Source organism: Ictidomys tridecemlineatus, chromosome 1 (assembly GCF_052094955.1).
Source record: "Ictidomys tridecemlineatus isolate mIctTri1 chromosome 1, mIctTri1.hap1, whole genome shotgun sequence".
NCBI classification, from domain to species: domain Eukaryota; kingdom Metazoa; phylum Chordata; class Mammalia; order Rodentia; family Sciuridae; genus Ictidomys; species Ictidomys tridecemlineatus.
In genome coordinates this window covers 23,435,505-23,461,866 of record NC_135477.1, presented here as the reverse complement: position 1 = coordinate 23,461,866, position 26,362 = coordinate 23,435,505, and the positions used below count along the sequence as shown (strand labels likewise).

General features: G+C 39.4%; 1 long non-coding RNA gene across 2 annotated transcripts in view; it reads left to right on the top strand.

Moving 5' to 3' along the window:
- LOC144364876 (uncharacterized) overlaps positions 1-26,362 on the top strand; it is a 36,767-nt gene extending 10,405 nt beyond the window's left edge. Inside the window, exons 2-3 of one of the 2 annotated variants that reach the window (XR_013422994.1) lie at positions 7,721-7,797; positions 25,920-26,362. This is a non-coding gene — a long non-coding RNA (uncharacterized LOC144364876). Of the gene's footprint in view, positions 1-7,720; positions 7,798-10,934; positions 13,570-25,919 lie in introns of those variants that run through there. The other variant, XR_013423004.1, reaches the window with a different exon arrangement.

Sequence of the window (26,362 nt, the reverse complement as noted above, 5' to 3'; positions counted from 1 at the left end):
TCACAGCTTTTAACATAAAATCGAAATACCTGGCATCATTCATTCATTTGTTCTTTTTTTTTCATGAATTAAACAAAATGTTAATGGCTCCTGGTTGGGGCAAAACACTGAAATATATGCTGAAAGTTCAGTGGTGAAATATAGTCAAATTTTCTGTCTTTATGGAAATCATAGTTTAGTACAGGGAGATAGGCCTTAAGTACCTACTGATCAGCTCATGCTACCATAACAAAATGCCACAAACTAGTTGGCTTCAAGAACAGAAATTTACTTTCTCACAGTCCTGGAGGCTGGAAGCCCAAGATCAGAGTCATCAGGCTCGATTTCTCCCGAGACCCTTCTGTTGACTTGCAGATGGCCACCTTCTTGCTGTGTCCTCATGTGGGCTTTCTCTGGATACACAAATCTCTGGTCTCTTTCGTATGTCCCTCTTTGTGTGTCCCAATCTCTTTTTAGAAGGTCACCAGTCAGATTGGATTAGGGCCAACTGTAATGTCCTCATTTTAACTTAATTTCCTCTTTAAAGGCCCCATCTGCAAATAGAGTCACATTCTGAGGTCTGGGGTTGAGGCTTCACATAGGAATTTGGGTGGAGGGGACACATGTCAGTCTATAACAAACAAATATACAAAACTATATAGTTAGGAATGTGAAGGTCTGGGGATGTAGCTCAGTGGTAGCGCACTTACTTGCTGAACATGCAGAGGCCCTGGGTTTGATCCCCAGCGTTGTGAAACAAGTAAACAAAGAATGTGAAACTGTTTGCAGCAGGGGAAGCATGGTGAGCAGAGGAACGGGGATGAGCCAATGTGTTCAAGGACTTGGCGTGAAGCAAGGGTGGCAGGGGAAGAGAAGCTGGTGAGGTAGGCAGGACTACCTTGTTGGAGCCTCCCAGGTCATAGTGGGGAAGTGTTTTCCCAGTGGGGAAGTGTTTTTGAGACTTAGAAAATATTCTTAAATTGACAGTCTTTATGAGTTTGTGTGGGTGTCTAGATTATTAATCCTGGGGAAGAAGGAAACTGTCATGTTTTCTAAGGCCTATTATGTGCCAGATATTTTATGTACATTATCTCACAAAATCCCTATAGCAACTCTAAAAGGTGTGTACTATTATTACCTTCATTTTATAGCTGGGAAAAGTGAAGGTCCAAGAGGGTGAGTGATTAGGCCAAAGGTCTTCTATCATAAGCAGCAGAGCCTGTATTCCTTTCAACTCTCAAATCCTCATTCCCCACTGCTGGGTATTACCAGAATTTAAGGGCACCAGTGGCTTTGAACAGAGAGAAAATAGGCAATATGAAAACAGACAGGGATAAGTACAAATGACAACCCCATAAGATCTAAAACTATCTGAATGGAGGGATGTTTTCAGTTAACAGCCCTAAGTTGCTGGTATAATTTACTGATAATAAAAGATTAGATAGAAACATGCTTGCTAAGACAACCAACTATTCAACTACAACTGTATTAACTCAAATGTGTTAAGCAGCCATCAGGATAATCGTGGGTTTTTTCCTCTCCCTTTGGATTCTCATAATAGTATTGGGTTCTCCACATTCATGGAATATTCATAGATTCATAATAGATAACCCCAGAAGTTAATTGATTGAGGAGTCTGTAAGCTAACTCATCAGCCAATGACCCAGTGTGAGTGTATGTGTGCACGCGCGCGCACACACACACACACACACATACACACACACACGCCTACATTTGCACCTATATTCATGTGCAAATCACACATATTTTACATCACACAGAGCCTTGTACTAGGCACTTTGGGGGGAGAAGAAAATGAAAAGTATTCAAATATTCACATTCTAGTTTCTCAAGCTTCTTGGAGTGAAAGAAACCTTATGTTCATTCAACATTCACATATTAAATTCCTACTGTATGCTTGGTACTAAGGGAATTAACTTTTAAATATTTTAAATTAACCAGAAAACAATAAAATTCTTGCTAAAATAAAGGAAATATTAGGAAATAGAAGTGACTAAGACACGGGAAAGGTGTTTCTTGCTTCCTGACTGCATTTGGAGCTGTGTTAATGAGTCACATTGATGAATTTTTGATTGACTAAGAAGTAAAAGTCCCTTAAAAGGCAACCGGAAAAATAGTCGTCTTTCCAAAATTATCTGTTCACTTCAAAGAAGTCTGGGGGCACCTTTCTGCTCACGTGTGGCTCAGATGGGCAGCAAGTGACTAGGCCTCTTCACCTGCTGAGTGGTATGAATACAGAGGGACTTTTGAGTGGCTGATGGGTTCTGAAAGACAATGGGTAAAGCCAGTTCTTGGTGACCTGGGCAGGGGCTTTTATCAAAGGTCACTGTCTCAGTGATCTTTGTAAGCACACGTTTTCTTTCTTTGGCTTGAAATGGGTGGGTTCTGGACACAGATTTCGACATATTCTGAGGCTTTCCTCCCTTATAGAACATCACGCCGTACTGATAGGATATCCTTTGGCACTTTTCTCTAAGGAGCCTAAGTTTTTGGGACACATCTGCCCTCTATCCTCAAGATACAATAAGAAATAAAGTTAACCAAGAGGGAGATGAGAGAAAATACTTTTGTATTTTATGAGAGAATCCCTAGAACCTATAATTGTTGATTCACCTCTTTTATTGGATAGTAAATCTACTGATTTCTTTGAAAAAAACAAATTTGCACATATTAAAACAAAAATAATACCATAATCATTTGCCATAGTTTGCTACTATTGTTCTATGATTAGAAGACCCTAATTCTGCCTGACTGTCTCTGTTCAGCACATGCTCCTGAATAACAAAAACATCTCTATAAACAACTATGACAATGACATATGTCACATTTCCTGGAGCAGTTCGGCTTTTGGGAGGATGTAGCTGAGAAGCAGTATCAACTCCTTCCCTTCAAGGTCTCTGTCTGCTTAAATTGTTCCCTGCTGGGTTCCTTGCTGCCTTTATTATATTAACAGAACACCCGGCTTCCTTTCTTCCTCTAACTTCAGTTCTATTCATTCATTTATTCATTCAAAAATAAAGCATGCTGGGGCTGGGGATGTGGCTCAAGCGGTAGCGCGCTCTCCTGGCATGCGTGTGGCCCAGGTTCGATCCTCAGCACCACATACAAACGAAGATGTTGTGTCCGCCAAGAACTAAGAAAAAAATAAATAAATGTTAAAATTCTCTCTCTCTCTCTCTCTGTCCCCCACCCCACTCTCTCTTTAAAAAATAAATAAATAAATAAAGCATGCTTATTGAGTGTGTAAGCCCCCAACTCCTGAGTGTCCACTGTGAGCAAGACATTTACACAGTTGAAGTTGAGATGGAAAAACCTGACTTCCAGGAATTTACAATATGGATACGGATATATTGAATACATATGCAAATAATTACAACATAAAACAAAACTTTAAAACATAAGAGAGTTAAGGACTATGGAAAAGTCACTCCCAGCCATAAACGTCCTTTGAGTTGGGCCGTAGAGGATGGGTGGCATTGAGAAGCCAAGGGTGGAGATGGAATTTCAAGTACAGGTTTCAGCATGAGAGGCACAGACATAGGAAGGGGCAGGGCTTGGGTACAGAGGGTGCAACATCCTGTGAGCAAGGAGCAGATGGGGCCGGGCCAGTCATGGGGAATCCGAAGTGCCAGACCCAGGGTGTCTCCATCACCCAAAGGTGGGGGACTTATTGAAGTTTGGAAAAGTGAAATGAGAGCTGTTCTAGAAAAGCATCGATGCGGTGACAATACAGAGAGTGGAGCAGGACACAGAGACCAGGCAGTGAGACTGTGAAAACACAGGAGCTATAGTTGTGCAGGGCCTGCTCCTCAGCAAGGGGAAGACGGGAAAGAAAAAGGAACCGAGGAGGCTGTGCCAGCGAGTCTGGCCGGAGACAAGGACATTCAGTGTTTGCTGGTAGGCCGAGAGACTCAGCCTAAGACCTGCTGAGATTTTTCCAAGCCAACCACTGACCACAGCAATTTCCCCTTCCTGCCAAGTTGCTTTTCTCAAAAGTCCACGTGTTAAGCTTCATTCCAGTGGACGATCCAAAAACAGCAAGACTCCTCCCTGCCTCCATTTTACTTGGTGTTCAATCCCTAATGTATTATAAGTGGGAGACTTCAAATAATGGTTCCTTTTTCTCTCTTAAGAATTTAGATTTTAAGACATAGAAAAATATCAGAATATATCACCCATGGGTGATACATTTAATTCATCCAAAAACAACATTGCCGTCATTCCCCTCCCTCCTTCCCTCTCTTTCTTTCTCTCTTTCTTTCTTTCGGGTACTGGGGCTTGAGCCCAAGGCCACTGTACCACTGAGCTACATACCCAGTCATTTTTATTTTGTTTTGTTTTTGATTTTGAGACAGGGTCTCACTATGTTACTGAATCTGGCTACAAACTGGTGATCCTCCTGCTTCAGTCTCTTGAGTCACTGGGATTATAGGTGTGTGCCACTGTTCCTGGCCACCATATGTGATTTCTAACATGTACCTTACTAAATTATCTGAACCTATTTCTAATTGCTTAGCACTTATAAATCAACTTTATCAAAAGACAACAATGCTCAAGGAAAATAGATGAAGCATGAGCTCTAACATTCACTCCTTCCTTCCTGTGGTTGGAAGGTTTCCCAGCAAGTTCATGTGTTAGAAACTTAATCCCCAATGCAAAAGTGTTGGGAGGTGGGACCTGTATGAGATGATTAGATCTCTCTAACGGAGATGGGGGATTAATGCCAGGCTCATTATCGTTGGAGTAGCTTCCTTATAAAAGGCTGAGGCGGGGTGCAGTGGTGCACACCCATAATCCCAGCTTCTCAGAAGGCTGAGATAGGAAAGTCACAAGTTTGAGCCAAGCCTGGGCAACTTTCTGGGAATCTGTCTCAAAATTTTAAAAAGGGGTTGGGAGGGGGGTGGTGTTTGGGGATGTTGTAACTCAGTGGTAAACATTTCTTGGTTCAATCCTTGGAGAAAGGAGGAAACCCTTATGTAAGGGTGAGTTTGGCCCCCTCCTCTCTCTCACTCACGTGATGTGTCTTGCCATGTTATGACTCAGTAAGAAGGCCCTTACCAGATGCTGGTCCCTCAATCTTGAACTTCCCAGCCTCCAGAGAAACTAACTCTTTTTCCTTATAAATTATGCAGTTTCTGGTATTCTGTTATAGCAGCACAAAACAGACCAAGACCATTTTCATAATAAGATAAAAAATATCCCTTGGGTGACCAAAGATTCCCCCTCTTAGCAGAAGAAATAAAAATCCTCCTGTTGGGGTGGGAGGTCATTCCTAACCTTATTCCTGACAATGTGTGCCTGCTCACCCCAGCAGAGTTGAACCTCTCCAACAACTTGGGCAAGCAAGTCATCTGCACATGATTTGTTCATAAATGCCAGAGGAGGGACATCAGAAGCAAGGAGGAGAGGAAAAGTTCAATACTGCTCACAAAAAAGCTGAGCTTTTGTAAATGCATTATTTTACAAAAGTAGATCAGTTGTTTCAAGTTTGTGTTAGGCTTGATTCCTATTGAGGAGTTGAAAAAACAGTCCAACAAAACAGCAGGAAGCTATCTGACAGCTGGATGTATTACTGGATTTGAAAGGCTTTGGGGCCCCAGAGCTGTAAGATCTGCGTCAGGTGAAGAACATTCCCTTGTGCTGGAGGCCATGATTCAGGGGATGGGCTTGGTTTCCACAAAGCATGTTCCCACAAAGACTGTCTTCATTAACATGAAGGCCGCACCCTATTATCTGGTTTGTGGTTGCCAGAATATTCCTCAGGGGTATATCTCCAGTACGCAGACTCACACTGAACATCAGGTCTCGTGGCCTGACAGACTCATCGACTCACATTCCACTGATTATAACATTGGTCTGCAAGTTTCTGTACTGATGTTCTTCCAGTGGTTTCCCACTCGAATTGTGAGGACCCCCATGTTTTAACCATTCACCAGAATGAGATGCAAATCAGATCTTTTTTATGCAATAAAACTTACCCTTTTTTTTTTTTTCCCTAGGAGTTCATTTGTTGTTTGTTTTTGGTACTGGGCATTGATCCCAGTTCTTCATGCATGCTAAAGGCGTGCTGTATCACTGAGATACACCCCCAGCCCCTGGGAGTTTTAACAAATGAGTATAGTTGTACAAACACCAATATATTCAAAATAGAACAATCATTACACCCCCAAATTTCCTTCTGCTCCGTTCTAGTCCACTGCCATCTCCAGCCCCTGACAACTACTGATCTGTCTGTTTTCTACATCAGTAGTTTTTCCTTTACCAGAATGTCATATACATGGAAGCAATGTGTATGTGTCTGGTTTTTTCAACTTAGTAGTTGAGATTCAGCCATGTTGGGTGCATCATTAACTTGTCTGGTTTTGTTACAGAGTAGCATTCCACTCTATGGTATATACTTCTCCTATGTTTGTATGTTGATGGACATTTGGGTTGTTTCCCATTTTTGCTGATTATAAGTAAAACTGCTATAAACACTCACATACAGCTTTTCTGTGAGCACAAGTTTTCATTTCTCTTGTGTAAGTACCCAGGAGAGGAACGATGGCCTAGGTAAATACATATTTAACTTTATAAGAACCTGGCAAACTGTTTTCTGAAGTGTTTGTACTGTTGGGGGACAGAAAACAATGACCCAAAGAACAGTGCTTTGACATGCTGAGCTGGAAAAATAGTCTCCGAATCAAGGTCTCTACCCCTCCCCTTTCTCTCTCTCTCTCTCTCTCTCTCTCTCTCTTTCTCTCTCTCTCTCATGCGCTCTCATCTGGGAAAACTTTACTATAACTCTGTCCTCTGCTCATCTGAATGAAGCCCACCAGACCTGCCACAGAGCTCCGAGTTGACTTCCATCTTTACCTTGAAATCCTAGTATGTCTTACAGAAAAGAGGACTGAGGAGTGCCACCACACCTTGATGGACTTTGTCACAGGTATTGTCTGCCCCTTGGTCTCATTCAAATTCCAAAGAGAATCGTTTTACAAGTTGATTTCCGCCTCTTAGGGCAGTTGTTCCCCTAATAATCATTTACTATCCCTCAAAACTACCTACATTCCCACATCCCTCTATGAAGAAGAGATAGAAACATATGAATCTCACTGAGTTAATGGGTAATCACTAATTCCTGTGATTCACCCCATCCACCTTAATAACTTTCTGTATCTTTTCTCCTGTTTTTCTATTGTCAGCTCATTTCATCGAACCTTGAGAAGAAAAGGGAGAAATTTTACTTTCCTTCTGAAAGTACCATTTTGCATTCTGATGAGCAGTGTACGAAGGTTCTATATGTTCTGTATTCTTGTCAGTTTGTTTGATTTTAGCCTTTCTAAGTATGGGGTGTTTATCATTATGGTCTTTCTTTTTTTTTTCTCTCTTTTGGGTGGTACTACGGATAAAACCCAGTGCCTCACGCATGTTAGGCCACTTGACAGTTTTTATTTCTCATCATAAATGTATATTAATTGTCAATTTGTTTCCTGTTATCTATTGAAATTATCAGATACATTGTCTTTTTAAACTTTTGGTATGGTGGTTACATGATTTTATTAAGTTTTGTTTCTTTTAATAACTTATCTTTATTGATATTTTCTTTTGGTGAGATACTATTCTTCTGTATCTAGCTATCAATGTATCTCTTGGGATTGAATTCAGAAACGCTTCACCACCAAGTTACAACCCCAGTCCTTTAAAAAAAAAAAATTTTTTTTCTTTTGTTTTGAAACAGGATCTCACAAAGTTGCTGAGGCTGACCTTGAACTTGCAATCCTCCTGCCCTAACTTCCCAAGTCACTGGGATTACAGGTATGTAGCACAAGTTAGTCTTTCTCACTGGCTCCTCCTGTCCCTCCATCTCCCTCTTCCTACTAGACAGTACCAAATATCTTGGATTTAAAGTTGAAATGCAGGTAAGTAATTATTTAGATGTGTTGTCTTAGCTTTTTGAATATATAAAAGAACTGACTTAAAGCTCTTAACTAATAAATTTAATGTATAGGCTTCCTCAGAGAGTTTCTTTTTTTTTTTTTTTTTGGTACTAGGGAATAAACCCAGGGGCACTTTACCATTAAGCTATATCACCAGCCCTTTTTATTTTTATTATGAGACAGGGTCTTGCTAAGTTGCTTAGGCCTTACTGAGACTGGCCCCCAGTTTACAATCTTCCTGCCTCAGCCTTACGAATCACTAGGATTATAGGCATAATAAATAGAAACTCTAATCACTGCACCTGGCTAGAGTTCCTATTTTTTATTATTATCATCATATTTATCATCATTTTCTTCTTCATCATCATCATCATTATTTTTGTTGTGGTTTTGAAGATCAAGCCCAGGGCTTTGGATGTGGTAAACACATACTCTACAACTAAGCTACTCTGTCTGCCCCTACTATTTAAAAAAAAAAAAAAAATCTGTGTACAAATGGTACTTTCTTGTTTCTTGTTTCATGTCTCATACTTATGTGTTGTTTTTGGAAACTCAACATTTCAAATAATGTAACATGGCAACTCTTACCTCGGGTTTGTTATTCTTGCTATTTGCTGCTGCTTTCTCCTGCCCCTTGAATTTTTGGAACTACCTCTGCAAAGTTTATATTCTTTGTGGTATATGAACACTAAAGTCTCTGTGCAGTTGGTTTAGTGGTGAGCTAAGAACTGGACACAGATTTACTTAAATGCCTGGAACCAATAAATCTCCCAGTCTTGTCAAGGGTCTCTCTGTGCATGGTGCAGAGCAGCTTCAAACTCAGCCAGCTTGTTGACAATTCTGTATTAATCTTCACTTCCTGCTTTCACAGAGCCTCAAAGTCATCCATAGGAAAGAACTGAGGGACTTGTAGGTCTTTTCTGAGCACGTATGCAGCCTAGTGATGCACATATTCTTATGTACATAGCCTTCTAGAGTCCCAGAAATAGATCGGAATTTTTTTCAAAGACCCTATGGACATCTTATTTCTAGCTTTTTTCTTTTAAGCTTTTAGCTTATCCTATTATTTGCTCCAACAAATCCATTGCCCCAGGTGGCTGCAAGGTAGACAATTTCATTCAATTATTTTTGACAAATGCCCCAGAGAAAAGGCCTTTCTCATGGAAGGAACTCTGAGTTGGGTTAAATAGAAACAGTCTATTGTTGGGGATGAAGCACAGTGGTAGAGCTCTTGGCAAGTCTCTGGGTTCGGTCAGTTCCCCAGTACAACAAACCATAATAATGATAAAATTTTGAAAAAGTCTTGCAAGTGGGATCTTCCAAAGAACCACCAAGCAGGTTAAATAACAATTTTCTGAAAATAAGGCTTTGAATGAGCTCCAACCCCATTTTGCTCTCTCTAGTGGCTGCCAGGCTGCTGGTTTCTACCATGATTATGGGCTTTTTGGGTTTTGAGGCTACTATAGAGCTGGGAGGGCATGGGAACAGGGCAAGTTAAAGATGCCACAAAACTCCAATTGTGGTGGTACACCTCTGAAATCCCAGCAACTCTGGAGGCTGAAGTAGAAGGATCACAAATTTAAGGCCAGCCTTAATAACTTAGCAAGGCTCTATGCAACTTAGTGAGGCCCTGTCTCAAAAAAGGCTGGGGATGTGACTCAGTGGTAAAATGCCCCTAGGTTCAATCCCTGGTACCATTTTCTACCTTTCTTCCTTCCCTCCCTCCCTCCCTACCTTCCTACCTTCCTACTTTCACTTCTTTTTTGGTACCAGGGATTTAACCCGGGGGCTCTTAGCCACCAAACCACGGCCCCAGCCTTTTTTTTTTAATGTTTTATTAGAGGCAGGGTCTCGATAAGTTACTTAGGGCCTTGCTAAGTTGCTGAGGCTAGATTTGAACTCTCAATCCTCCTGCCTCAGTTTCCCAAGTTGTTGGGATTACAAGCGTGTGCTACCGTGTCTGGCTCCATTTTCATGAATAGATACTTCCAAGATGGTTTTAAGGGCTTTGATTAACTTCCAGAGTTCTGAAAAAGTTGATTTGAACCTTTTTAATTTTTTTTTTCTAGTTTCCTCATAGCTTCATGGGAGAGAAATTTTCAGGGGTCCTTATTCTGCCATTATTCACTGATATAACTCCTACTGATAGGTTTTTAAAATGTAGACCAAACCTTGCATTCCTTGGATAGCTCCTGACACTTAGATATGACATATTTTTCTTTTTATATATCATTGAATTTAATTACTAATATTTACTTGAAAAGCTTTGTGTTCCTATTCGTGAGGGATACCAATTTGTAGATTTTCTTTCTTGTAAAGACAAATCTTTCAGCAGTGGTAATGACGGTATCATAAAATAAGTTGGAAATTATTTCCTTTCCTTCTGTTCTCTAGAAGAATTATGTAGAATTCATATTATTTCTTTTCTAAAGTTTGCTAGAATTTTCAGGGAAGCTATCTGAGCCTGAAATATTTTTTCCTGGAAAAAAGGAATATTCTTTTATCCTCAGAAAAATATTTTTCCTAAGGCTTCAAGCTATTTAGTTATGAATATGATTTATTTAATAGTTACATTATTATCAAGCTTATCTATGTCTTCTTGAGTGAGTTTGATAGCTTATACCTTTCAAAAAATTGTTCATTTAATCTAAGTTGTGGAATTTAGAGATATACAGGTGTTCATACTATCTATAGAAGCTGTGATGTCATTTTTTTCATTCTTGGGGTTTGTACTCTGTGTCCCCCTTTAAAAATAAGTCAGACTAGAGTTTTAATGATTTTATCAAAGTTTAATTATTTATTATCACTATTATTGACCCTTACTATTTTGGTGTCCTCAATTTCTTCTTTTCTCTTTGTTATTTTGTTAGCAAATTTCCTACTAGGTCTTTTTTTGTTCTTGTTTTTGTTTTTACTTCTTTTTTTTTTTTTTTTTTAAAGAGAGAGTGAGAGAGAGGGGGGCACAGAGAGAGAGAGAGAGAGAGAGAATTTTAACATTTATTTATTTTTTCTTAGTTCTCGGCGGACACAACATCTTTGTTGGCATGTGGTGCTGCTGAGGATCGAACCTGGGCCGCACGCATGCTAGGCGAGCGCGCTACCGCTTGAGCCACATCCCCAGCCCCTGTTTTTACTTCTTAAGATGGCAAATTAGATAATTAATTTGAGATGTTTGTTCTTTTCTACTACAACATCTGCTATAAATGTATCTTTAAGCTTTGCTTTTATTGCAATTTTAATGTACTGTGTTTTCATTTTCATTTGATTCGAGATATTTTGTAATATTCCTTGTGACTTCTCTTTAACACATGGATATGTTATTTAATCTTCAATTATTTGGGGGGACTTTCCAAATATTCTGTTATTAATTTCTAGTTTAATTTTATTGTAGTCAGAGAATATACTTGGTATGCTTTTAATTCCTTTAAATATGTTGAGGTTTGTTTATATTCCAGATAGTCTTAATTAATTAAGTTTAACTAGGTTTATAGGACAGCAGAACGCATTTTGGTTCATCGTACACAATTGCAGCACAACTTTTCATTTCTCTAGTTCTACACGATGTAGCGTTGTACCACACATGCAGTCATACATCACCTAGGGTAATGATGTCCATTTCATGCCACCATCTTTTCTGCCCCCATGCCCCTCCCTACCTCTCCCTCCCCTTTGCCCCATCAAAGCTTCTCCATTTTTCCCATGCCCCCTCCCCCGCCCCATTATGGATCAGCCTTTGGTTTTTTGGGATTGGCTTACTTCACTTAGCATGATGTTCTCCAACTCCATCCATTTACCTGCAAATGCCATAATTTTATGCTGAATAATATTCCATTGTGTATATATACCACAGTTTCTTTATCTATCCATCTATTGAAGGGCATCTAGGTTGCTTCCACAGTTTAGCTATTGAGAATTGAGCTGCTATAAACATTGATGTGGCTGTGTTACTATAGTATGCTGTTTTTAAGTCCTTTGGGCATAGACTGAGGAGTGGGATAGCTAGGTCAAATGGTGGTTCCATTCCAAGTTTTCTAAGGAATCTCCATACAACTTTCTAGATTGGTTGCACCAATTTGCAGACCTACTAGCAATGTATGAGTGTGCCTTTTCCCCCACATCCTCACCAACATTTATTGTTGTCTGTATTCTGGATAACTGCCATTCTGATTGTTGTGAGATGAAATCTTAAAGTAGTTTTAATTTGCATTTCTCTAATTACTAGAGATGTTGAACATTTTTTCATATGTTTGTTGATTGATGTTCTTAATATTTCATATACACTTGAAGGAAGACTTTAGAAATTTGTTCAAAAATTTTACCAAAATTCTTTTTACTCACTGAAAGGGGGCTGGAAACTTTTTTCTGTGTTTTGTCACAGGTAACCAGCACTTGTATTCTGTTTCCTTAAAGAAAAGAATGTTTTTTCCTATGATTTCAAATTATTTAGTTGAAAATTTGAGGAATTCTAGGTGGCTATTTTGACTTCAATAATATTTACAACAGTTTTTTAAATATATTTTTAAACTTTTAATTTGTTTTAATTAGTTATACATGACAGTAGAATGCATTTATGCACTTTCATATATCATACATAAATGGGGTATAATTTCTCAATTTTCTGATTGTACATGTTGTAGAATCACATCAGTCATGCAGTCATATATGTACATAAGGTAACAATGTCTGTTTAATTCTACTATCCTTCCTATCCTCATATCCCCTCCCCTCCCTTCATTCCCCTATACGTAATGTAGAGTAACTCTGTTCTTACCTAGTGCCCCCCAACCCTTATTGTGAATTAGCATCTGCATATCAGAGAAAATATTTGGTCTTTGTTTTTTGGGGGATTGGCTTATTTCACTTAGCCTGATATTCTCCAACTCCATCCATTTACCAGCAAATGATATAATTTTATTCTTCTTTAAAGCTGAGGAATATTATATCGAATATATTTACCACATTTTCTTTGTCCATTCATCTACTGAAGGGTACCTAGGTTGGTTCCTTAGTTTAGCTATTGTGAATTGAGCTTCTATAAACATTGACATGGCTGATTTTAAGTCCTTTGGGTATATGCTGAGGAGTGGGATAGCTGGGTCAAATGGTGATTTCATTCCAGGCTTTCTGAGGAATCTCTGTACTGCAGAGTGGTTGCACCAATTTGCAGTCCCACCAGCAATGTAGTGTGCCTTTTCCTCACATCCTCACCAAAGGATGTGAGGAAATACACCAACATATTGTTGTCCGTATTCTTGGTGATTGCCATCTGACTGGAGGGACGTATTTATTCTTTACAACAACACCTGCATGTATTTGGAGAACACTGTTGCTAATTATGTATCAGTGAGGATGCTTTCAACTTCAATAGCTGAAAGTATCAATTCAAACTGGCTTAATTGATAAGTTTGTTATCTCACACACATGGTGTCCAGAGGTATGGGGGCTCCATGGCTGTTTATTCAGGCTCTTGGTGTGGTCACTGAGGAGCAGAGACACTTCCAATCCCAGCTCCTCACTGTGGAGATTCCCCTGTGGCCGCAGTGCTTCAGCAGGTCAGATGGCAAACACACCTAATCATGACCTGAGAGAGGAAAGAGCAGAGCATTCTCTTTCTTGACTCCTTCAAAGCAATAAACCTATCTCAAAAGTCCCTTGGCTGACTTTTCTTTATGTACCATTAGGCAAGAAATGGGTCACATATCTTCCTACGTCCATTACTGACAAGGACAATGGATGAAGGTGAACATTTTGGGGGACAAAATAGGGAGGCAACCACTGTGAACACAGGAATGTGTAATATGTTCTCAGTCCACAGAGATTGCTGTGCAAAGACCCCTACTGTGCACTTCCCCAAACATTCTGAAAATTCTTGGTCAGTTTTTCTGTATAAGACCAAAGTTCATCAACACTCACCACAGCATTAATGATTTATATTCTATGGGGAAAAAAAATGAAATTCATGGTTGTGAAGTGAATCACCCTTAACTTGTAATGTTCATCTTTCCAAGAGGATAAATCTCAAATATTAATGTTCATCTTTCCAAGAGGATAAATCTCAAATATTGCAACATATAGAACAAATAGTATTTTCTTACTATTTAATGTTGCTACTGGGGAAGAAATGGAGAGATCTACCCACAGAACATTCTCAAATGAGATCACAGAGGTTATGATGGATATTACCACTGTCAATCATTTTTGTCACACAAGTAGTAATAAAAAGAGCCAGACTACTTCTTTCTGAAAAGAGTCACCTAATAACAGGAAAAACCCACTGCATTTCTTCCTCATTTAAAAGTGGGCATTCCAGAATAGGTAAACCAAAAAAGAAGAAATTTCATTACTGCACAGGTAAATTTTGAATGATTTTTAATGCTGTAATATTAGGACAGGATAAAGGAACAATTTTTTGTTTGTTTGTTTGTTTTTGGGTACTGGAAACTGAATCCAGGGCCTCGTACATGCTAGGCAAGCACTTTACCATTGAGCTAATCCCCAGTCCTTTTTATTTTGTTTTGAGTCAAATACTCCTAAATTATTCAGGCTGTTCTTCAACTTGCTGTCCTGCTGCCTCAGTCTCCTGAGTAGCTAGAATTACACGCATGTACCACTGTGCCCAGTACTATTGATTTTCTTTTTAAATTGAGATTTTCTACATGTGTATGGAATATACAAGACTGAAATGAGCACTGCTTCCACACTAGCAATAATAAAAAGCCAGATGAACCACAAAACCATAAATTTCCTTGAAATCACCGTATACTTCAAAGGGAAGCAAAAAATCAAATGCATTTTACAAGATTTTTTTTATATACCTTACATGTATCAGATTATGTCATTTCATCTACATTAGATAAAACAGCCACAGCAGGAAGATTACCTGAAGTGAGGTATTAAAATTTAAAGGAAAATATTATCGTTTCTGATGATCTCAAATCTACTATGATCTATGATCTACTTCCTGGGCCTTCAGCTAGAATACTTAATCAAGTTTTTAAATGGCTAAAAGAAAAAAACACCCAATAAATAATCCTTTCCTCTTCTAAAACAAACAAGAAGCAGCATTAACTTCAATGTAAGTATTTATAATAATCCCATGTAACTTGCAAGAGTATCCTGAAGAAGGTTTGAGAGGTGACTGATGATATATTATCATAATTTGAATTACAATGTTTGAAAAGGTAATTTTGGAAGCAAAACCTAAATTGAAGACCTGGGAGAATAAACCCAGCTATCACTGAAAAGAAATATCCAAGTTGCTCATAACATGTTGCTTTACTACAGGGGAATCCCACCAATGCTCAAGGCTGCCAGTTTTCTTAATGGTAACTGTCACAGAGAAAGCACAAAAGAGGACTTTTCCTTTAAAGGAATAAAAATGCAAGTATGTGCCCCTTGGGTTTCCATTTTGGGTTTGTGTAGGTGAACTCAGGCATCTGAGAAAGGACTGAGAGGGTCAAGTTATTTGTGTAAATTTTAACCTATTTAATCAGCCTATGTGGATTATTTTAGGTTAGAAGAGAGAGACCTGAGTTTTCTCTGATGCTCAAACAAATAGAGTTGGAGAGAGCAGGGTGGGAGGGAATTTCCAAGAGCTAAGAAAGGGGATTTTATTGCAAAAAACTGGCAAGTGTTTCTGGAGCAGAAAGCTAATTTCCTGAGGTCGCATAGGACAGAAGACTGCAGTGAGGATCTACTTGTATTCTCAGGAAATCCTTGCAGTCTGCTGTACTCTAGCCTTCATTAAAGTCTGCACATTCATCCTAGAACATCCCCAGCCTTGTTTCTGGCACCACAAAATGTATGGGAAGAAATGGAAGAGATCAATGGCTATTTTGCAGAGTATGTACAGCGTTAAGCCTCAAGGGAATGAGACGGCAAAGTAACCAGGGATTTCCTCTTCTCATAAAGAAATGGAAATTGTTCTGCTACTCGAAGATCAAAAACAAATTAGAGTAAAGGAAACACAAATCAGAAAATCTACCACTCTGGGTCTGGGGATGTGGCTCAAGTGGTAGTGCGCTCGCCTAGCATGCGTGAGGCACCGGGTTCGATTCCCAGCACCACGTAAAAATAAAATAAAGATATTGTGTCCACCTAAAACAACAAAATAAATATTTTAAAAAAGCTACCACTCTATGAGTGAGACTGGCAGGAACATCTTGGCATTGACAGAGATTCAAGAGGCCAACCCCTTAGAAGCCACCTGGTAGGTCTGCTCTGTGGAGCCAAGGAGCTAACTTGTCCCTTTCCTCCATCTGGGGCAAATCTGACCTCTTTTCTTAATAATATCTCCTCATACTTACCATCCCCACCACCAGTTCTTTTTTTGGGGGGTGGGGGTTACCGTGGATTGAACTCAGGGTCACTTGACCACTGAGCCACACCCCCAGCTCTATTTTGCATTTTATTTAGACAAGTTTTCACTGAATTGCTTAGCACCTTGATTTTGCTGAGCCTGGCTTTGAACTTGTGATCCTCCTTCCTCAGCCTCCCAAACCACTGGGATTACAGGTGTGCGCCACCACTCCTGGCTACCAACTCTTTACTCTTGCTTGAAATGGACTGGGTTTTATCTCTATTCCCAATTCCAAACAAAATATGTATCAGATTCAATAAAACATCCTCTCTCCTGAGCTCCTCATTAGCATTCCCAACCTCTGGCTACCTTCATGGATGACCTGCTGGTACTTTGAACTCAACATGTTGAAAATCAGAACCTGTGACCTCTCTCTCCTCCTCTGTCCCTTCCTAGTGGCCGAGACTCCGCTGTTGTGTTGTCTTTGTATCTGCAGGGCCTGATCTGTCCTGGGCTCCCTCTGAGTGTTCATTGAAGGTGGAGTGAGAAGAGGAGGGAAGAGGGAAGAAGAGGAAAGAAGTATGAAGGGGGAAAAATAAAGAAGAAAATTATGAAGGCAACAGAGAAGAGAAGGGAATTGAGGAGAGGCAAAGAAGAGGGTAGTTAAGAGAGTCAGAAGAATATTTTAGGTTAGTTTTTTCTCAAATTGGAAGGGGTAGAATGAACCTAGAGCCCTCCAAAGTGCTGGAGCCCTTTTTCATCTTATTCCACCTCCCTTCCAGTGTTTTCTTAACTGCAAGCAATTTGGATTAGACTCTAAATGTTTTGTTGATGTGATGAGAGAAAGGGCTGACGAGCACATTTTCTGTTTTTTTTTTTTTTCCCCAGCCATTCCTGTGCATAATATCAACAGCTGGGTTAGCTCCCACTGTGGAGTACCACCAACTGTACAGCAGTTGGCGAAAATAAAAAGTGTGAATAATCTCCTTGTTCCCAACCTCATAGGTTATTTTGTATGCTTTTGATTTTTGTGGTGCTAGGAATGGAACCCAGAGCCTCATGCATACAGGGCAAGTGCTCTAGCATTGAGCCATACCTCCATTCCAAAACTCATAGCACTTAAAAGAAGAGGCTCTGAAATGAGGTTCATTTGTTTTTCCCACGGGGAACGATTTCCTGTTTTGCCTTAGGAAGGTCAAGGAACAAGCTCTTGCTTGCTCGGCTGGTCCTGAAGTTTTTGTAGTCTTGTAACTTATTGTATGTTTCTTTTTGGGATTCTCTTGCCAGCTTATTTTAAGTTTGATGCTCTAATCTCTTTGAGGGATGACATGTCATGACTGTAAACCCAAGACATTTTCAGGTAAAGGCAAGATGCAGACACTCCTTGATTTTATTTGTGGGAGGTACATTTTAGCCCACGGGGGAAAGCTGTAAGAACTATTCCATCTTTGTAAGGGACTGGAAAAGCCATGCTGACATCAGGTAGTTTTGAAGGGTGCTTAGATATATGATAAGAACATTTTCCAGAAAAAAATTTGCTTTATCAACACTTGTTCCAAAAAGAGGCTTAGAGGACTGCTGTAATTTTTTTTTAAACCAGGAAAAGCACCTGCTATTCATTAAGGCAGCTGTAGCCACATGCTTAGCACCGATCTACTTTTAATTTGTTTTTCGGTACTGGAGATTGAACCCCGGGCGTTTTACCATTGAGCTACATCCCAACCATTTTTATTTATTTATTTATTTTTCAGACAGTCTTTTTAAGTTGCCAATGCTTGTCTGGAACTTGGGGTTCTCCTGCCTCAACCTTGCTGAGATTACAGGTCTGTGCCACGGTGCCTGGCTTAGTAACAATTTATACACCCCAGGTTTCTGAGATCCCCTGGATTTTTTTCCTTTCTGGTGGGAACGACCTCAGTCAGCACCTGAAGCAGGCTGTGAAAACAAACACAGGTGATCTCTCGCCACTGACACCCATGGCGCGGAGACTGGAGGCATGTGGTTTTTTTGGCAATATTTTTTTAAAAACTATTTTTCATCAATTGTTTGTTTGTTTGTCTGTTTATTTATTTATTGATTGATTGATTGTGGTGCTGCTAAGTTGCTTAAGGACTCACTAAATTGCTGAGGCTGGCCTCAAACTTGTCATTCTCCTGCCTCAGTCTTTTAAGTCACTGGGATTGCAGGCTTGTGTCACACCCAACCTACATACCTAGGCCTTTTTAAAATTTTTATTTTGAGACAAGCTGTCACTAAGTTATGCAGGTTGGTCTGGAACTTATGATCCACCTGTCTCAGCCTCCTGAGTTGCTGGAATTACAGGCAGGCATTACCTCGAGCGGCTCAACACATCTATTCTAATAAAACAAATGATACCCACCACATGGCAAATTGAATGATCACATGACTCATTTTCAGATATTCTGACATCCTATAAATCATGCTGACTCCATGGATGAACCCTGTTTTCCATTACCGGAGTTTATATTTGTGCAGCTCTACGTGCCTAAATATGCACGAGTTTGCCCTTCAAAAAGCAGAGAACAGACTGGAATTGGCCTCAGAGCAGGGAATCCTACTGGTATCTCATAGGCCTTTCAACTTCTCCTAAAGTTGATGATGTCCCATCAAGCAAGAACATTTTCAGAAAAGAAATGTAATTTTGTAGATTGTCTATTTTAGAAGAAGACTTGTGATCTGATAGATGGAAATCTCTAACAACAAAGGTAAATGACAGAGGAAAGAAATATAATTTGAACTACTTTAAAAACTCCTGTATACTTCATGCAGAGGAAAATGATACAGGAGAAAATCTGAGTTAAAGAATGTGAAGTTCTTTTCATCATAACTCAAAGTCATGGAACACACACACACACACACACACACACACACACACACACACACACACTGCTTTATTATAGCTCCTGGAGGAGCTGTTTTATTTATTAATAGGTAATCATCATCATGATTGTAGAAATACAAATACATAGTAAAAATTATCAACAATAATTTTCATCTGTTTTAGTTTTCTTTTTGCTCTTGGTAGTGAAGATTTAACCCAGGAGTGCTTTACCACTGAGCTAGATCCCCACCCCCTTTTTATTTTTATTTTATTTTTTTTAAAAGAGAGAATTTTTTAATATTTATTTTTTAGTTTTCGGCGGACACAACATCTTTGTTTGTATGTGGTGCTGAGGATCGAACCCGGGCCGCACGCGTGCCAGTCGAGCATGCTACCACTAGAGCCACATCCCCAGCCTCCCACCCCCTTTTTAAAATTGAGACAGGGTCTCTCTAAATTGCCCAAGCTCTCCTTCAACTTGCAATCCTCCTGCCTCAGCCTCCCAAGTAGCTGGAAATACAGGCACCCTTGCACCCAGCATGTAGTTTTATTTCCTAGAGTCCTAGATATTCCTCCATAATCTTATTGCTTTAATATTTCCATGGGGAAAAACCTCATTAAGCTTAGGGTATGCATGAATCTAATCATTTCCAATGCTCTGATGAGATTCAAAGTAAAGAATAATATCAAAGGCAGCTCAGTTGTTTTGAAATTGGTTTACCAACAATTGTAAACCAGACAATTATAAAGAGTTTGTGCTAGTGGTGATTTTAAACCCATCTCAATTTTGAGGTGTTTTTTTGTGGGGGTGGAGGTTGCTAGGGATTAAACCAGGACCTCATGCCTGCTGTTCAAGCAAACTACCACTGAACTATACCCACACCCCTGGGTTGCTTTTGATTTTATTCTTTTTTTTTTTTAACTTTTGCCTAGAGTTTTATTTTTTTTAAGATTTAAATGAATTTCATCAATGAACTAATATTACCATTCTTCTTCTTCTTTTTTTTTATTAGTTGTTCAAAACATTACAAAGTTCTTGACATATCGTATTTCATACATTTGATTCAATTGGATTATGAACTCCCATTTTTACCCTATTGATTTTATTCTTAACTTTGGATTTCATCTATTCTATTTATGAATTCTGTTTCTGTGATGTTGTTTGGTTATTTTTAAAATATATTGAGTATATCTGCTCTCTCTTCTTCTAACATATAATCGATATTCCCATATTTGTTCTTTATTCAGTGACTAAATAGTGAGATATTCTTTTATCTAGTGTTCATAGTTACACAGTCAACAAAGTTCACTCTAAAACCAAAATGCAAAAATGCAGGACTACCCTTTGTCCTGAGTATTTTTCTTTTCTTTTTTTTTTTTTTAGTACTGGGGATTGAACTCAGGGGCACTGGGCCACTGAGCTACATCCCCAGCCCTATTCTGTATTTTATTTAGAGACAGGGCCTCACTAAGTTGCTTAGTGCTTTGCATTTGCTGAGACTGGCTTTGAACTCAGATCCTCCTACCTCAGTCTCCCCAGCAGGTGGGATTAGAAATCCTGCTGCTTCTTTGTGAATAGGGCAGGGGAGTGCCACTACCTTCCTCTTTGAGAGGGCATTTGTCATTTCTGAGATGCTGCCCTGAGGAATCCAGAAGGGAAAGGAAGACAGATGTGTTGGGAGCATCCTGTCCAGGTTGAGTGTGGTCCATGGTCACACAGCAAGGTAGACTGAATCTCCTGGGATGACTGTGCCTGGAGCAGGAACTGGCGAATCCTGTTCTGAGCCTCAGGTTGATTCAGAGCATGACTCAGAGAACCTCTGTGTGGGGGCTGTGGATAGAATGGCCCATGGCAGGTCTTCCCTGAAACATTACAAAGAAACCTTTCACTGGAATTTTGACACATCTTCCAACTGTCAAAGACAAGTAGAAGGTGAGTTAGTTCTGAAATTTTAGGCCTGGAAACCAATATCTTTGGCTCTAGTACTTCGCCCTAAATCTTTATTTTGATGTTACTTAACTTATGCCATTGGCTAAAAACATAAAAAGAAATTTGGAAATAGCTCCAATTCTAAAGGAAAAAAAAAATAAATGGGTCAGCAATGAAGCAGAATAATCATTAAGCAAACTGTATGGAGGTAAGCAGTGAAACACCATGTTAAATTTAAATGACATATTTGGCTGTGATGAAGAACATGTATAACTATACATTTGTACAGATCCATATGATGTGCAGCATAGAGTGAACCCTTATGCAAACTATAGACTTTAGTTAAAAGTAGTATGTTGATATTGACTCACCAAATGAAACAAATGTGCCACACTAATGATGTAAGATGCCCATTGTGTGTGTGTATGTGTGTGTATGTGTTACAGGTAAAGGCATATGTGGAAACTCTTGGTATTTTCTCTTCAGATTTTCTATAAACTTAAAAGTGCTCTAAAAATTACATACTTAATTTTAAAAAGGAAAAAAAATTTCAATACATGTATATTATATAGCTAACATACAATGTGTAGAAAAGTTTGTTGCTGCCTCAAAATTCCTGAATATAAATAAAGGAACACATCTTGAAACACTTTTCCTACTTTCTTTTTAATATATATATATATTTTTAATTGTAGTTGGACACAATATCTTTACTTTATTTATTTATTTTTATATGGTGCTGAGGATCGAACCCAGGGCCTCACACGTGCTAGGCGAGCACTCTAGGGTCTGAATTGTTTTAGACTTTGACTAACAAAAAAATGCTGCTATAAACTTTTTTGTACACTTCTTTGTTGAGCACATGCACACAATTCCTGCAGGATGTATACCTACAGGGGCACGGGCTGGATGACAGAGTGTTTGTGCACTTGACCTTGGTGAGCAATGCCAGAACTCCCAGTGGTTGATCCCACTGTGAGACTTCCCAACGCTCTAATTCACACTAACCCTTGTATCATTCTGGCAGGTGTGTGGTCGTATCTCATTGCAGTTTGAATTGAATTTCCCTGATTCCTAATGAAGTTCCTATCTTTTCATGCATTTCTTAACATTTAGTTATCCTCTTTTCAAATCTCTTGACCATTTTAAACTTGGGATTATCTTTTTCTTAATTCATTTTCTTCGTGAGTTATACATATTATAAATACCTTCTCCTAGACTGTGGCACCCATTTTGACTTTGTGGTTTATTTTCCTCCCTCCCTCCCTCTCTCTCTCCCTCCTTCCCTTCCTTCCTTTCGAAGTACTGGAGTTCGAACGTAGGGCCTTCTGCATGCTAAGCAAAGACTTTGCCATTGAGCTATACCCCAATCTATTTGTGGCATATTTAATAATATCGTGGTGCAGTAGCTATAGTGAGAAGTAGGAGTTTTCAGGAAATTTTTTCCAAGAAGTTTCTGAATTCTTCTTGTTTAAAACTAAAGCTACCTTTCAAACTTTTCTTATAAATTTAGCTGTTTTTGTGAGCATATCAGATTCACTTCACAGCAATAAATGTAGGAATTAAGATGAACAATTAATAAAATATGAATTAAATGTATGATTATGATAGCTCCTTGAGTGTGAAGCATAAAATTTGGCTCAAACTGATGTGTTCATCCAGACTCTCAGCAGGGTGAGACCACCTTGAAAAGCTGGATTTGGGTCCCCAAATTCATGCCATGTTCTTTGGACCTTTCTCTTTGTGACTGAACAGTAAGATCCCCAAATTCCTTTCCTTTACACCTCTGAGTAACCATGGATGATGCACAAGGATGAACATGGAAACAGTGCTGAGCCATACGGTGAGATGAGGGCTACCCAAAGCTATGTGACAGCATAGGTGCCTGTCAACACCTAGACATGTTCTAGACTCTTACTTATCAGGAACAAGCAATAAACAAGTTACTCTAAGCCTCTGGGGATTTCTGAGAGGAAGATGAGTCAAGAGTTAATCACTTGTGTTTTCCAAAATCTGAGTAGCTCCCTAGTCACTAGCTATGAACAGCTTGATTCTCCACCCCCACCCCTGACCACCCTATTCTTTTTGGTTCTGGGGATTGAATCCAGGAACATTTTACAACTGAGCTTCCGTCCCCAGCCATTTTAAGAAAATTTAATTTCGAGATAGGGCCTCGCTAGATTGCTGAGGCTGGCTTTGAACTTGTGATCCTCCCTTAGCCTCCTGAGTTGCTGGAATTACAGTCATGTGCCACCCAGTCTAGCTTTTCCCTCTTGGTGACTGGTTGAGCCCAAGGCCAGAGCAGGACATGCTTCCTCTGGATTTCCTATTTCTTATTCCCACTCTTTGGGACATCCTCGTGTACTATTACTCCAGGAGGTGTGGATGTACTCCTTTATTCCTAGACTAGGCCACAAAAAATAGAAGTGTGCGGCAACCAAGATTTTATTGCTTGTTTTTAAAATCTGCATATATAAGGAAATGCTCCTCTAAGTTCTGCAGGGATAGAAGAGAGTTAGTCTCTTCATAAATATGTAGTGAAGTCTTAAGTTTGTCTTAAAAATCAGATCTCCAAAGCGTCAAAGGGTTGATGGCAATAGCAGATCTGTACCTCTGCAGATGGTCAGGGATGGGGATGTCATGGTGCTCTTTGCAGAAAAATATGAAATAAAGTCATATTTAATTTTGCCAGATGAACTAGGAGTAATCATGCTAGCAGGAAAATGATGAAACTACACATTTATGGTCTTTAGGAGGAAAAAAAAAAAACTCTTATAAAACAAGTATTTGTTGGCCTGGGAGGTAGTTTGGTGGTAGAGCACTTGCCTAGCATGCACAAGGCCTTGGGTTTAATCCCTTGTACTGCAAAAAAAAAAAAAAAAAAAAGTATTTGTTGAATAAACATTTGAAAATCTTAATTTTTATTTGCTATTCATTCAGTTATCTGCTATTATCCACTAGCAGACAATTTTTCCCTTAAAAAGAGGGAAAAAATTCAAATTGAAAGCATTCCACTTACTTTTTTCTATGAATTTGGAAAAGTTCCCTTTGATTTGATTTTACCTATAAAGCACCTTGGAGCAGCTCCCAGGACACTGTTGTCTGATGGGAGCACAGTTTGAGGAAATCTGTCTTAATGAAAGAGATGAGAAAACTCAAGCAGCTCATTCTACTATGGCCTCTGTGCATCTGCCTCCATCTGTCTATCTTCTCCATCTGAAGGTGTCCACCAGCACTGCCACCTTGAGTTCACCACCACCATGCTGAGTGTCACTATCTGCCAAGTTCCGTGTCAATCGCTTTATCTGCAGCATTACAATTAATGACTGGATATTATTACTCCATTTTATGTATGAGGAAACATTTAGTAAAATTATCATTAGTAGATTTTATAAGGGAAGAGTTGAGATTTAAATCCAGGCATGTGTGATTCCAATATTCATTCTTTTAACTGCTACCCTAAACAGTACTTCCTTCTTTATGACCCAACACAAGTGGAAAACCCCAAGCCATTGTATTTCATGTGTGTCAGTCAGTCTTGAGGTAGGTGTTTCAAAACTTCTCAATCACAAGTTTATTGCTATATTATCTAAGAAACATCTGTATTCTATAGTCAGGTTTATATAATTGTGGAATCTATTTTCAGAGTTAGTTTTACCAATTGCAAAAAAAAGTTGATTGAAATGTAAGAGGAATGAATTTATCAGGATTATTGTAGAGACAATAACATAGAACTCACATACCACTTTTTTTCCATGAAGCTCTCCTTGACTCAACCTTCTCTGAACTCTCTTGGCACTTTCCCTCTACCCTTAGCACTGTATCTCCACCCTGAACCCCTAAATCTGCTAAGCCTTCTGTTGAAGTGATGGGGAAACAGATCAAAGACACAGACCTGTTCTCAACTCGCTCACAGTGAAATATGTAATATGATACCTGCAGGGTGCGGTGGGATAGGAAAGGCACCTAACTATAGCTAGAAGACTTAGGGGAGGGAGAGAATAGAAGGAGAATGTGGGCCACTGGGGAGCAAGTGAGAGCAAGCAGATGTTTTGACCTTGGATCCTAGTCTTGAGGTAGGAGTAGGAATTAGCCATGGTGGCTGGGCTCGGGGTGGAAAGAAAGAGACAGAGAGAGACAGAAAAAGAGAACATGGGTGTACACATCTGTTTTCTAGGCAGAAAGAACTGGTAAGATGGTAAGGAGAGGAGCCTCACTATTCTGGAAACTCCAGTCCATAATGCCAAGCCGTGAGGCTGGTGTGCAAGGTGTGTGCGGGGATCGGTACAAGATGAGGCTGGAAAAGTATGATGAGTGAGTTGGTAAGAAGTTTGGATTGGCAGTCATGTGAAGATTTTAAGATCGTTAAAAGTCATCGTGCATGGAGGTGTAGAATGGACGGGTGTGGGCAATGGGATGCACAGGAAGAGTAGTGTCCACTTCCAGGAGTCAGGAGTGCAGTCAGGAGATGATTTCTGCACACAGGCGAGACCTGAGCTGACATTAAAGAGAAGTGAGAGGCAAGACATATTTAGGCAAATAAAATAGATAAGTGAGGCCAATAAAACACAATCTGTTTTTTCAGAGAAATAAAATTTATTTACTTTCTGAGGTCATTCCCGAAAGGATTTGTATGTCTCTGCCTTTTTTCAATGTTATACTATTGGTATAGAGCACAGTTAGCAGAATTAATGAAATCAAGGTTTAAGTTGTATTTTTAAATTGACAAATAATAGTTGCTTATATTCATGGGATACAAGGTAATGTTTTGATGCATATATACACTGTGGAATGATATTCAATATTCTTTATTGCTGCCCCCCATATACTTACTTCATGCTGCCTTATCCGACTTGTTCTCCTGAAGCTGAAATTATAGGTTGATTTCCATGAAACTGACTCACCTTTACTCTACTCCTGGCTGCACAGACCACAGATTTTGCTGCCTCTGATAAGAAGACAGGAAAATGAGTCTGTTAAAACCCATCCAATTGTGAAAAAAAGACACCTGTTCCAAAGATGGCCAGTGACATCATCCAGAAAGGAAGCTCATGTTTGAAGCTTGTAGAAGCTCATTTCTACTCTGGTGAGAGTAAACATCCTTGGTCCAATGACAGGACAATATGAAGCAACTGTAAGAAATAAGAAAACATTCAGCTGAAAGGTTTAGATTAGATTGGAGGAATACTTTTTGCCTTAGAGAAGCAGTTCAATCCTGGTATCAGTTACATTGAAAATATTCTCCTTGGAGATTCTATGTGTGTGTGTGTGTGTGTGTGTGTGTGTGTGTGTGTGTGTGTGTGTGTGTGTGTGAGAGAGAGAGAGAGAGAGAGAGAGAGAGAGAGAGAGAGAGAGAGAGAGAGAGAGAGAGA